The sequence below is a fragment of the Dendrobates tinctorius genome, unplaced genomic scaffold (genome assembly GCF_039654945.1).
Source record: "Dendrobates tinctorius isolate UK_male_01 unplaced genomic scaffold, ASM3965494v1 ptg000116l, whole genome shotgun sequence".
In the NCBI taxonomy this organism is placed as follows: Eukaryota; Metazoa; Chordata; class Amphibia; order Anura; family Dendrobatidae; genus Dendrobates; species Dendrobates tinctorius.
The window spans coordinates 43,966,667-43,980,745 of NW_027361784.1; the positions used below are offsets into that span (position 1 = coordinate 43,966,667).

General features: G+C 44.9%; 1 protein-coding gene and 1 long non-coding RNA gene across 2 annotated transcripts in view; one reads left to right on the plus strand and one right to left on the minus strand.

Moving 5' to 3' along the window:
- FAM135B (family with sequence similarity 135 member B) overlaps positions 1-4,908 on the minus strand; it is a 267,009-nt gene extending 262,101 nt beyond the window's left edge. Inside the window, exon 1 of the mRNA XM_073590382.1 lies at positions 4,580-4,908. The gene's annotated coding sequence lies outside the window, so the exon portion shown is untranslated. The remainder of the gene's footprint in view (positions 1-4,579) is intronic.
- Positions 2,685-14,079, plus strand: part of LOC141101342 (uncharacterized) — a 139,565-nt gene continuing 128,170 nt past the window's right edge. Inside the window, exon 1 of the long non-coding RNA XR_012234944.1 lies at positions 2,685-2,720. This is a non-coding gene — a long non-coding RNA (uncharacterized lncRNA). The remainder of the gene's footprint in view (positions 2,721-14,079) is intronic.

Consider the following 14,079-nt stretch of genomic DNA (forward strand, 5'->3'; position numbering starts at 1 on the left):
ACATTTTATCTTTTACTAATGAGGCCACATAGGCGGCCTCAGTAGTAAAAAGTTGGTCACACTTGTCAAACACTATGTTTGACGAGTGTGACCAACCTGTCAATCAGTTCTCCAAGCGATGCTACAGATCGCTTGGAAAACGCTAGCATTTTGCAAGCTAATTTCGCTTGCAAAATGCTAGTTTTTCCGCGGGAAAATCGCGGGAATTTAAAATGCGATTTTCCCGCGGAATGGAATTCCAGAACTCTCGCGGTAATTTCCGCGAGAGTTCCGCTACGTGTGAACCCAGCCTTACTGTTAGGTCAGTGAGAATCTGGAATTCCCTGCCTGAGGAGGTGGTGATGGCGAACTCAGTGAAGGGGTTCAAGAGAGGCCTGGATGTCTTCCCGGAGCACAACAATATTGTATCTTATAGTTATTAGGTTCTTTAGAAGGACGTAGATCTGGGGATTTATACTGATGGAATATAGGCTGAACTGGATGGACTAATGGCTTTTTTTGGCCTTGCTAACTATGGTACTATGTAATTTATTCCAAGGGTATCTCCATATGTCTGATATTATTATAATCCATATGTCTCATATCTATCTATCTATTATCTATCTATTTATCTCTATCTATCATCTATCCATCTATTGTGTCCTATGTAATACATTGTCTCGTCTCCTCACACTTAAACCCTTTTTAGATGATTGTGGCCCTTCCCCTGCGGGGCCCCTGGGCAGCTGCACAGACCTCTCATTTCTCTCTCCTATAGAGAGTTCCCCATGAATTCTTCCTTCTCTCCGAGCGGCTGTGACTCCTCTTCATACAATGGATCCGTCTGGGTCGGACTATAAATACGTATGCTAATCGTCTGTCCGCCATTCCCCAGGCTGTGCCGCTGTGCGCCCATCTGGTGAGACTCCCACTGTGGGGATGGACTGTGGACACTGCCATGGATGTAGCAGAGCTGAGTTTGCTGCGTTGTTTGTTCATCATGACGACTCTCCACAATGGTTTTCTCTTCAGTTCGGCCATAATTACCACGATTGGTGCCCAATGTCAGAGTCAGCTCTGCTGCAGCCAACAAACCCAGATACTCTCCATATGACCAACTCTGCACTGCTGCATCTTATCCACTAACCTCTGCTACATTGTCCAATCTTATCTCTGAAACAAATGACAGGCAACAATGACACATGTCAAATTCATCTCGGTGCCTCTAGCAAAGCCAGTCTGATATGCACAGATATGGCAAATCAAACTCTACTACACTTGACTAACTCAGCCCTGCTACACCTGACAAACTCAGCTCTGCTACACTTGACTAACTCAGCACTGCAACACCTGACAAAGTTAGCTCTACTACACCTGACAAAATCAGCCTTACTACACCTGACAAACCCACCTCTGGTATACCTGACAAACTCAGATCTACTATACCTGACAAGCCCAGCACTGCTACACTTGACAAAGTCAGCTCTGAAACATCTGACAACCTAAGCTCTGGTATAGCTGATAAACTCAACTCTGCTATACTTGACAAACTCAGTTCTGATACATCTGACAAACTCAGTTCTGATACATCTGACAAACTCAGTTCTGATACATCTGACAAACTCAGTTCTGATACATCTGACAAACTCAGTTCTGATACATCTGACAAACTCAGATCTGATACATCTGACAAACTCAGCTATGATACATCTGACAAACTCAGCTATGATACATCTGACAAACTCAGATCTGATACATCTGACAAACTCAGCACTGATACATCTGACAAACTCAACTCTGTACATCTGACAAACTCAGCTCTGATACATCTGACAAACTCAACTCTGTACATCTGACAAACTCAGCACTGATACATCTGACAAACTCATCTTTGCTATACCAGAAAAACTGAGCTCTGTATATCTGACAAACTCAGCTCTGCTACACATGACAAACTCAGCTTTGGTAGACCTGACAAGCTCAGCCCTTCTACGCTTGACATACTCAGCTCTGCTATACCTGACAAGCTCAGCTCTACTATGCCTGGAGAAACTCAGTACTACTACACCTGACAAACTCAGCTTTGGTAGACCTGAACAAACTCAGATCTGCTGCATCTGACATATCCTGGTCTGCTACACCTGAACACAGTCAACTCTACTGCACCGTACATATCTAGCCCTGTTACTCCTGAACAAAGTTAGCACTGCTACACCTGAACAAGCTCATCTCTAATACATCTGATAATCTCCCCTCTGCCACACATGACAAACTCAGCTCTACTGCAAATGGACAAACCAGCCATTATACATCAGGGCCACTATTATACAGTGCCAAGAGATCAGAACAAAAATAATTTCTGCTGTTTCTGTCAAACTCAGCTCTTGTCCAGCTACACTTTCAGCTCTGCTTCAACATTATGGAGTGCGTCATCCTCTCTTCTTTTCACCATCTTGCATGCACCTTATCCATCGCTCACATCCCACAGTCGTCAATTCATTATAGAAAGATGTAGCAGAGTCGTATCGGTCATCACTGACCGTGCAAGAAAAGTCACAGATTCCACTATTTACATATCATACAGACTGCAGGCTTTTCTAAATAAGGTTTTCTTCTACTGTTTCTGTTTTGCACCTATGTAGCAGAGCTGGGTATGTAATTTGTCACTTCTGCTGATCTATCATCATTCATGTGTTATTTTCACAGCTCTGCAGCTGTACTGCACCCACAGGGCTATATCGGTAAGTGCCAAGATTCACCTCCCACGGCCAAAACCAGCAGCCGGCAGACACAGGTGTAGTGTGACGATCAAAACATAGATGCACCTTGAGAACACCCAAACTCTGCTACATCTGCAGCCGCTTTATAGCTAGTCGTGATTGTGTGCGCCTGGTGGAAATAATAATGATGATGATGATAATAGTGACAATGATGATGATAGTGATGATGATGATGATGATATTAGTGATGATGATCGTGATGATGATCGTGATGATGATTATGAAATTAGTGATGGTGATGGTGATGATATTAGTGTTGATGACGATAGTAATAATGACGATAGTGATGATGATGGTGATGATGATGATAACAGTGATGATGATGATGATGATGATGATGTTGGTGGTCATGATGACAGTACTGGTGACGATGGTGATGATAATGTAATAATGTACAAATATTAAAGTCCTAATAAAATACTGCAATAGATAATAGTAGCTCTTCTAAAACAATAATTATGAAATAAACTAGTAGTGATGGTGATGATGATAGTGATGGTGATGATAGTGATAATGACAATAGTGTTGATGATGGTGGTGGTGATGATAGTGATGATGATGATGATGATGATGATGATAGTGATGGTGATGATGATGATGACTATGATGATAGTGATGATGATGATGATGATAGTGATGGTGATGATGATGATGATGATGATAGTGATGATGACGATAGTGTTGATGATGATGATGGTGTTGGTGGTGATGATGGTGGTGGTGATGATGATAGCGATGATGATAGTGATGATGACGATAGTGTTGATGATGATGGTGGTGGTGGTGTTGATGATGATAGCGATGATGATGATGATGATAGTGATGATGATAGTGATGATGGTGATGGTGATGATGATGATTATGATGATAGCGATGATGATAATGATGATGATAGTGATGATGATAGTGATGAATATGATGATGATATTAGTGATGATGATAGTGATGATGATAATAGTGATGATGGTGGTGGTGGTATTAGTGATGATGATAATAGGGTTGATGATGATGATGATGATGATGGTAGTGATGATGATGATAACAGTGATGATGATGGTGATGATGATGGTGATGATGTTGGTGGTCATGATGACAGTACTGATGACGATGATGATGATAATGTAATAATGCACAAATATTACAGTCATAATAAAATACTGCAATAGATAATAGTAGTTCTTCTAAAACAATAATTATGAAATAAACTAGTATTTAATGAAGAAGAAGCTTAGTAATGATGTAAAAACAGAAGCTCAAAAATCATAATAATAACTAAGAAATAAGACTAATTTACAAGGAGCGTATAAATACTGCGAATACTCCTATAATAATGTAAAACTAACCTCTGAGAAAATAGCAATCACTGAATAATAAATAACAGCAAAGAATAAGAAAACTATTACATAGAAATAATAATAATAATAATGACATTAAAATGTGAGAATTAAGATAAACCTGATGAGCCATGACACCAGGGTGACACCGTGCGGAGGCCGCGGTCACGGTACAGGATGTGGATTGTGGCTCCTTCCTCTGACAATCGTCTCCTCCTCTTATAAAGTGGCCCCTGACACAATGTATCCGGGGGGCTCCGCTCTATAGACGCTGGATACCTCGTATCTGTCCGGCCATTGGGCAGCACCATCCATGGAGATGGGAGTTACAGTGTTACTAGTTGCTCAAGGTTAGGGGGTTATTGGGGTCGGGACTTAGGCTTTCTCCATGACGACAGACCCAGTGATCTCAGTGGCCGCAAGTCGTTGGGAATGGCTCTGTAGCAATGAGCGGGGAGGATGAGGAGGATGAGGAGAGTATTTTACCTGCCTCTATTGACTTCTTTCCACTGCAGTCTTCCTGCTCCTGGCCCCCAGATGGCTCATAGGACGAGCCCGGTGGTCGGTACCGGTGGTCAGGGCTGTGTGCTATTGATAAGGGCAGAGCGTTGCTCCTCTGCTAGAGATGCAGCCTGTGCTGTAGCTCTGGGGAGAGGGAGCGATGAGGAAGGATGAGGCTGGTTCTCGCTGTTGCCATGGTTATTGAACTCGGAGGGATCTCTGAGCAACAGCTGCTAAGATTGGACTCAACACTGCGGGGCTGGAGAATGCATCTGCTCTACGGGTAGACCGCCGCCTGCGCCAACAGTGGCCTGTGGGTCATAAAGGGGTTAAACCATATTTTTTTCTATCCGTAATTCCATGCCAGGCGGCACCAGAGCTGGATGATTCATGATAAGCTATCATAGATAGCAGTCCGCTTAACATGGAGGCACGGAAGCCTAAAATTGATTTTGGTGGGTAGCAAACTATGACTATGATGGGTGCAGGGGTTACAGTCACCCCTGGGACCTGAGACGGACAATGAAATTTGGGGGCCTTGTTAGAGAAGCATCGGGGTACATGAACTTCAAGTTATTGCACTCTGCAGATTTCCCCAAATCGGTGATGAGAAGACCACCGAGTGGGGTATGAAAGGGTCTTTGCACACCATGGGGGTATTTGTACCTCCTAGTAAATCAAGACGTAATATTGGATATGTCTTCTGCAAGTTTTCACTACAGGATGGATGGCTCATATTAACAGCCGTAAGAAGGTTGGGGGAGACTCTCGCCTAAGGCGGCAGCCCCCTCTGTGTGCCGGAGGCAGCATTTCATTTTTTCCAACCTTGGGTGGCGAAAAGGCTACAAGCACATCTGTATGTAACCTACAATTGCACCCTGAGGATATGTCACAGACACACTGTATCAAAATACATTCATTCTATGAGACCCCCCCGCCAGTGTATTTTGGGGATCATGCATGGAGCTGGATTAGATTGTGCATTCCGGTTATAAAGGTTAAGTCCTCCCCACTTAGGTGACTATATATTGTGTGTCAGTCCTGGCAGTTGCATAGGATGTCCGGTTACTACTAGCCCACCATTGCCTGCAGTAGCCTTAGAGGATACTGGAAGACCTCGGGGACTGGAAGCTGCTGGACAGTATTTACCCTGTTATGAATGAGTCACCGTAGGAGGCAAAAACAGAAATACTAGCTAAGTCCAGAAAACCAGAGAAGTTGGCAGCTATCGGATTGCAGACCCCTGAACCGAACAACAACAACTAGCAGTAGCCGTGGGGGGTTCCTACGGTGCCCTAGACCCCTCGATCACAGCCGGAGAACTACATAGCCTAAAGACAGAAAGGGAAATCTAAACTGCCCCAGAGCAGACCCCAAAGCAATAGGCAGCCCCCAACATATAATGACGGTGAAGCAAGAAGAAAAAACACTCACACAGATAGAAAGATAGGCTGAGCAAATGATGGGGCCCAAGCTAACTAAATAGGACAGAATAGAAAAGCTGCTGTCTGCAATCCGCCAAAACCCTCTCAAAAACAGGAGCCAACAGACTGATAGGGAAAAAAGCCCTGAAGACGCTAGGCTTCAAAAAGACTATATCAGTACTCAGGTATTATCTGAAGACAGAGCAAAAAGCAATTCAGCTAACCCAGCAGGGAAAGGCAGAAATCCAGAAAAACAAGGCAAAACAAAACCAAAACACAAATGCAAAAAGTAGAGCAGAAAACTTAGCTTTTGAGGAGCAGGAATCAGACTGGTCTCCAAGAATCCCTCAGAGTAATCACCCGCAAGGCAGAAGGGCGTCGGCTGCCTCATATCCAGTCAGCAATCCCAGTCACCCAGTCATCATCATTCTGCTCAGGTGCTTTGTAATCAGCCTCACTACCTTCCTTCACCAGAAGAGGGAGTTCATCAGACCTCAATGGTGAAGGGGAAAATGAACTCACAACATTACCCATACTGTATTAGGATATAAGACCCATACTATGTATTCAGCGGGAAGACCCCCATAAGTATAGGACATAAGGTAACAAAACGATCACTCGGGAAGATGAAGGGCTAACATAAAGGTCCATGGCTTCAACATAAAGGTCAAGTCCAGGCTGCTCCGTGGCTTCAACATAAAGGTCGGGCCCAGGCTTCCCTGTGGCCTCAACTTAAAGATTGGGTCCATTCTGCGCCTTGCCTTCAACTTAAAGATCGGGTCCAGGCTGCCTGGTGGCTTCAAGATAAAGGTTGGGTCCAGGCTGCCCTGTGGCTTCAACATAAAGGTCGGGTCCAGGTTTCCCTGTGGCTTCAACGTAAAGGTCGGTTCCAGGCTGTCCGGTGGCTTCAACGTAAAGGTCGGTTCCAGGCTGTCCGGTGGCTTCGACGTAAAGGTCGGGTTCAGGCTGCCCGGTGGCTTCAAGATAAAGGTCGGGTCCAGGCTGCCCGGTGGCTTCAAGATAAAGGTCGGGTCCAGGTTTCCCCGTGGCTTCAACATAAAGGTCAGGTCAAGGCTGCCCGGTGGCTTCAAGATAAAGGTCGGGTCCAGGTTTCCCCGTGGCTTCAACATAAAGGTCGGTTCCAGGCTGCCCGGTGGCTTCAAGATAAAGGTTGGGTCCAGGCTGCCCGGTGGCTTCAAGATAAAAGTCGTGTCCAGGCTGCCCGGTGGCTTCAAGATAAAGGTTGGGCCCAGGCTTCCCCGAGGCGTCAACATAAAGATCAGACCAAGGCTGCCCCGAAGCTTCAACGTAAAGGTCTGGACCAGAATGCGCAATGGCTTCAACTTAGAGTTTGGGTCCAGACTGCCCGTGGCTTCTCTATAGGTACTACAGTGTGATTTATATAAAGGGATTGCTGTGATTTATTTATTTCTCACACAGCGCCACTCTTGTCTCCAGGCTGTGTCTGGTATTGCAGCATTTTTTTTTATTCCCTGGATGTTATTACAGTCTCATAAGAAAGCTACACTGGACTTATCTATGTACTGTAGGTCTTTAGAATTGGTGGAAATAAACATTGGCCTGTGTGGATGAGGTAGAGTGCAGAATCTGGCAAATGAAAGGTTCATCATAAAATCCTAATCTTTTCTACAGACCGGGACTAGAACCACCTGTGCATTATAAAAGATAGAGGATGGATGGTTCACACCACTTAGTCACATGTAGCCCTTCCTTGCACCTGGACCAGAGCAGCCTTCGTTGAACCGTGACCCGGATAAAGTCAGAGCTCTTCAGATTGATGCATTGTGGCACGTAGAGGGTTAGTTTCACTTCCTAATATACTTTCCATAGGGACGGACGACATCGAGGCTTCTATAATAAATGACCAGACGATGCATGTGGCCCGCAATGGTCTTGTGACTGTCATGGTGGAGAGGTGGTCCGGGTCAGCCGTCAGCAGCGCTCGCAGCATTGTGTGATCTTTCTGCCTTTCCGTGTAATTAATGGGATTGGCTGACGTCACTCGGATTTCTTGGCCGGCGCTGCGGATGATGAGATAATCTTTTGTTTTCTGTGCCTATTTGATCAGCGGCAGACATAATAGAAAGCGGGGAGTCAGGGACAGATGCGGTATCCAGGGATGGGGGATTGAACACTTCTGCAAATAGTAATCTAATATGTCCATTCCCATAAGTAAACATTAACCTCCACGCTGCCAGGACAAAGCGTGCTACCAACCCCCCCCCCCAATCAATAAAACCGCAGGGTAGCGGCTACAACAAAGTCTTTATTGGTTGCAGTCACCCAGCTTTCTACAGACCCTGAATGGCAGACAGCTGCTTCCTTTACTCTCAAGTACCTTTGTAAGTGTCAGTACTGACTGTAGTTCTAGCATGAAACAGGAGGCACAGGATGAGCAATGTTATAGATTTCCCCTCTGCATTGTAAAGTGTTACGGAATATGTTGGCGCTACAGCAATACATATTATTATTAGACAAATCCTATATAATGAATGGCTGTACAGGGAGGCAATAAAAAGACTGATGTTAATGAGGTTTCTGGCTGCGTAAAATCCCTCCTGGGAAGGGGACTGGGGCGCGTTTGTGACAATTTTTGCAACTTTTCAAAAAGTCTCGAAAGATGAATCGGACAAAAACATCTGTAAACTCAAAACTCAGCCTAAACATAAAAAATCTGATAAACTGTGAAAAAAGTGATAATTAAATAAAAGAAGAATAAGGTGCAAAGCTGGCAAGAAAACGTCAAAAACTGTCAAAAAAGGGTCAAATACAATAAAGAATCAGGCCTGAAAAGATTTGCAAATTTCTAATGTCCTTTGTGCCCTTTTTTGTGCAGTTTTGATGTTTTTCACCTCTTTTTCTTTTCTTCTTTATTCCTCTCTTAATTTGTGCTTTTTCAAAGTTTATTTACATAAGTGTTGTTCATCTGTTTTTGTTTTTTTAATGTTTGCTGGTGTTGGGTTTGGGACTTCCAGATGTTTTTAGATGACAAATTGCAACTTTTTAAAAAGTGTCAGAATTTTAACTCCAGTTTTTAATCTTGCACAAAATTCAGTAATTACATGCAATATATTGATGAGTTTGGTGCAAAAAAAGCATCATTGCATATCAAAAGACAAAAAAAGTGACTTCAAAAGATCGCAAAGGATGTTTTGATTTTTTACCATTATTAAGTGACTAGCTGAAGAGACCAGCGTTGCCCAGGCCTAGTAACTAACTGTGGCTAGTTTAACAAATTAGAATGATTATCATCCATCCCATAGTCCTGTGCCCATATACCCATCATACATATCCTCCATCCCACAGTCCCGTGCCCATATACCCATCACACATATCAACGATCCCATAGTCCCATGCCCATATACCCATCATACATATCAACGATCCCATAGTCCCATGCCCATATACCCATCATACATATCCTCCATCCCATAGTCCCGTGCCCATATACCCATCACACATATCCTCCATCCCATAGTCCTGTGCCCATATACCCATCACACATATCCTCCATCCCATCGTCCAGTGCCCATATACCCATCACACATATCAACGATCCCATAGTCCCATGCCCATATACCCATCATACATATCATCCATCCCATAGGCCCGTGCCCATATACCCATCACACATCCTCCATCCCATAGTCCAGTGCCCATATACCCATCACACATATCCTCCATCCCATAGTCCAGTGCCTATATACCCATCACACATATCAACGATCCCATAGTCCCATGCCCACATACCCATCATACATATCCTCCATCCCATAGTCCCGTGCCCATATACCCATCACACATATCAACGATCCCATAGTCCCATGCCCATATACCCATCACACATCCTCCATCCCATAGTCCCATGCCCATATACCCATCACACATCCTCCATCCCATAGTCCCGTGCCCATATACCCATCACACGTCCTCGATCCCATAGTCCCGTGCCCATATACCCGTCACACAGCCTCGATCCCATAGTCCAGTGCCCATATACCCATCACACATCCTCGATCCCATAGTCCCGTGCCCATATACCCATCATACATATCCTCCATCCCATAGTCCCGTGCCCATATACCCGTCATACATATCCTCCATCCCATAGTCCCGTGCCCATATACCCATCATACATATCCTCCATCCCATAGTCCCGTGCCCATATACCCATCACACATCCTCCATCCCATAGTCCCGTGCCCATATACCCGTCATACATATCCTCCATCCCATAGTCCCGTGCCCATATACCCATCATACATATCCTCCATCCCATAGTCCCGTGCCCATATACCCATCATACATATCCTCCATCCCATAGTCCCGTGCCCATATACCCGTCATACATATCCTCCATCCCATAGTCCCGTGCCCATATACCCATCATACATATCCTCCATCCCATAGTCCCGTGCCCATATACCAATCATACATATCCTCCATCCCATAGTCCCGTGCCCATATACCAATCATACATATCCTCCATCCCATAGTCCCGTGCCCATATACCCGTCATACATATCCTCCATCCCATAGTCCCGTGCCCATATACCCATCATACATATCCTCCATCCCATAGTCCCGTGCCCATATACCCATCATACATATCCTCCATCCCATAGTCCCGTGCCCATATACCCATCATACATATCCTCCATCCCATAGTCCCGTGCCCATATACACATTTGGTCAGTGGTTTACCTCAGTGTTTGGTCAGAGGTATATCTCAGTAATTGGTCAGTATTTTACCTCCGTGTTTAGTCTGTATTTTACCTCAGTGTTTTAGTATTTTACCTCAGTATTTAGTCAGTGGTTTATCTCAGTGTTTGGTCTGTATTTTACCTCAATGTTTTAGTATTTTACATCAGTGTTTGATCATTATTTTACTTCAGTATTTGGTCAGTGGTTTATCTCAGTATTTAATCAGTATTTTACCTCAATGTTTGATCATTATTTTACTTCAGTATTTGGTCAGTATTTTACCTCAGTATTTAATCAGTATTTCTTTCTATACCGGTAAGAATAGAGCACGGCAGTAATGTAGGGGGGGGGGGATTCATTTCTGTCATGTGTTCTCTGCTCCTTTCCTGGGGGGCAGACAATGGCTGGGAGCTTGTGTTCCCGGGATGCTAGATTTCTCCCACCCGGTCAGCGTCTATTGAGGTGTTGTAGCGTGGGAAAACTGTTGCTCATAGCAACCAATCACAGCTCAGCTTCTTTTAAACAGCTATGGTGAAATGACTGATGCTTAGGGATTGAGTGGGGCTATGTGGAGTGGGCAGGTGTGGCCGATACACGCACATATGTTCATTTTTATATATATAGACTTGCTTGCTGTCAGTGAATGATCATATAATTGCTCACATTCACTGGCTGCTGACTGTAAAATCGAGTGTGTTTGAGAAAATAACTGTCACGGGGTCCTTCTCCAATACCACACAATCAACAGAGTGAGAGAAGTGTGAACAATCCAAAGACCTTTATTATAGGCAAAACTAAAAGGTCTATAAACAATCCACCACACTGAGGATACCATTAATAGTTCAGAACACGAATGCAGTTCAGTAACAGGATGAATGTCCAAGGATATGAGAGTCCAATAATCCAGCAGACAGAGAATAAAATGGCCCTGCCCAGCCCCCTCCTTATGTCCAGGGTAGTCAGACAGGTTGGGGTGGTTTTCAGGCCTCGACTATGGGCGTGATCAATAGGCTGCTCAGACACTTTTGCATCACATTTATCAGTGTGACTTATGCCTTATGCAAGACTCATCTGTGTGCATTTTTTCCACTGGGCAGCCAGACCACAATTGGTTACTGGCTGTCCTTATCAGTGGAATGCACCTGTGCTGTCCCAACGTTTATCAATGGGGTTCTGCTGCATCCTGCCAGTGCATCAGTCAGGGTTTGGTGAGTTACCTTTCAAATGATTTTTTGGGATTTTTTTCTTATTAGTGTTTGTGGTTTTCAGGCCTCCCAGACCTGACAAAGGTGCCTTGGGGATTAAGGCATTACAGGGGGATTCATCAAGAGACATAGATACAGTCAGGCTGCAGACAGTAAGTGAGCTAATTCAATTATCAAACTTTTGGAAGGTAATTGAGACTCTAGACAATATGAGGAATACACGTAATGATACAGGGCGACAAGAGAATACTATGGAAATCTGTAAAATATAAATAGACACAAAATGATACCCACATAACAGACCACACCATCACAACCGCTCCCCCTTCTTAATAAGTGAGCATGCCATGAGGTCTTCACAGACCTCTGGCCTGCTCACTTTAGTCCACATTGCTCAGTTATTTATAGTTCCTTGTACAGTGGCTGGGGTAGGTCGGCCTGGGGAGCCTATGGTTCTTCTTGTCAAGACAGTCCATCGGCGTTCTGGTGTTGGCTTCACCGCTTCTATTGGATGGAGAAGCTGTAGGGTTGTAAGGACAAGCTCCACTGCAGCTATCTTCCATTGTCCCTTGATACGCGGTTCAGACATGTGAGGGAGTTGTGGTCTGTAACAATTGTAAAGTCTCTGCCATACATGTATGGCTGCAATTTTTTTAGCACCCATACGAAGGCAAGGCACTCCTTTTCAATAGTGGCATAGGCAACTTCCCGATCCAGTAGTTTCCGACTGGCAAAAGCAACAGGATGTTCTTCTCCGGCAGCATTCACTTGGCTAAGTACTGCCCCAATACCAAAAGTGGATACATCTGTCTGCACGAGGAACCTGCGCTTATAATCAGGGGCAGCCAAGACAGGAGCAGTGATGAGGGCGGTCTTTAATGCTGAAAAGGCATCTTCGCATGTAGTCGTCCACGTCACATTCCTAGGCATGTTCTTGCGGGTCAGGTCGGTTAGGGGCTTGGCCAATGTGCTGAAATTAGAAACGAATTTGCGATAGTAACCAGCAGTTCCTAAAAATGCAAGTACCTGCTTTTTAGTCTGGGGTCTGCACCAGTTGCTAATGGCTTCCACCTTGGCAGGCTCAGACCTTAGGGTCCCACCCCCTACTCTATGTCCAAGGTACTGCACCTCAGCCATCCCTATTTGGCATTTATCATGGCGAATGGTCAGTCCTGCAGTAAGGATACAGTCTAGCACTATACCCAAGTGTTTAAGATGTTCCTCCCAGGTTTTGATAAAAATGGCAAAGTCCTGGCATTGTTCTAACAGTCGATCTACCAGTCTCTGGAAAGTAGCGGGGGCAGTTTTCATCCCAAAGGGCATTCCCAGGAACTCAAAAAGCCCAAATGCAGTAATGAAAGCCGAGCTCTCCCGAGCTTCCTCCGTTAGGGGTATCTGCCAGTACCCCTTGCTCAAGTCTAATGTGGTCACAAATTGGGCACTGGCCAGATGATCCTATAGATCATCAATCCTGGGCATGGGGTAAGCATCACTCTTCGTGGCATCATTTAATCGCCTGTAATAAATGCAAAATTGTGTTGTACCATCCGTCTTGGGGACCAGGACGACAGGAGAGGCTCAAGAACTGTGAGATGGCTGAACAACTCCCAGTCGTTTCATCACCTCCAGTTCATCCTTTATCATGCCTTGAACAACCTCTGGAACCTGGTAGGCAGCCTGCTGGATGGGGCATTGTCCAGGGGTTTCCACATGGTGGATGGTGAGAGTAGTCTTCCCCGGCTTTGAGGAGAAAGCAGCAGCCCTCGGCCTTAGTACGGCGAAAATATCGTCCTTTTGTATATCCAAAAAATGGGAGCCCAGCGGCACTTGTTCCAATGATCCTCCCACTTGGGCGGCCTGGAGAAGATCGGGGAGACACTTGTCATCGGCGGTATCACTAGGGGGGTGGCAGATGGCTAGAACAGACAGAGATCGGTCATGGTATTCTTTCAGCATGTTAATGTGGACGGTTTTCTTTCGTCGACCACTAGAGTCCAGGGCAATAACGTAATTAGTGTCATTAATTTTCTTGACAACCTGATAAGGGCCTTCCCAGACTGCTTGAAGCTTGTTGGCAGGGGAAGCAGTAATCATGAGCACTCGTTGTCCTTCCACAAATTCCGGGTCCTGA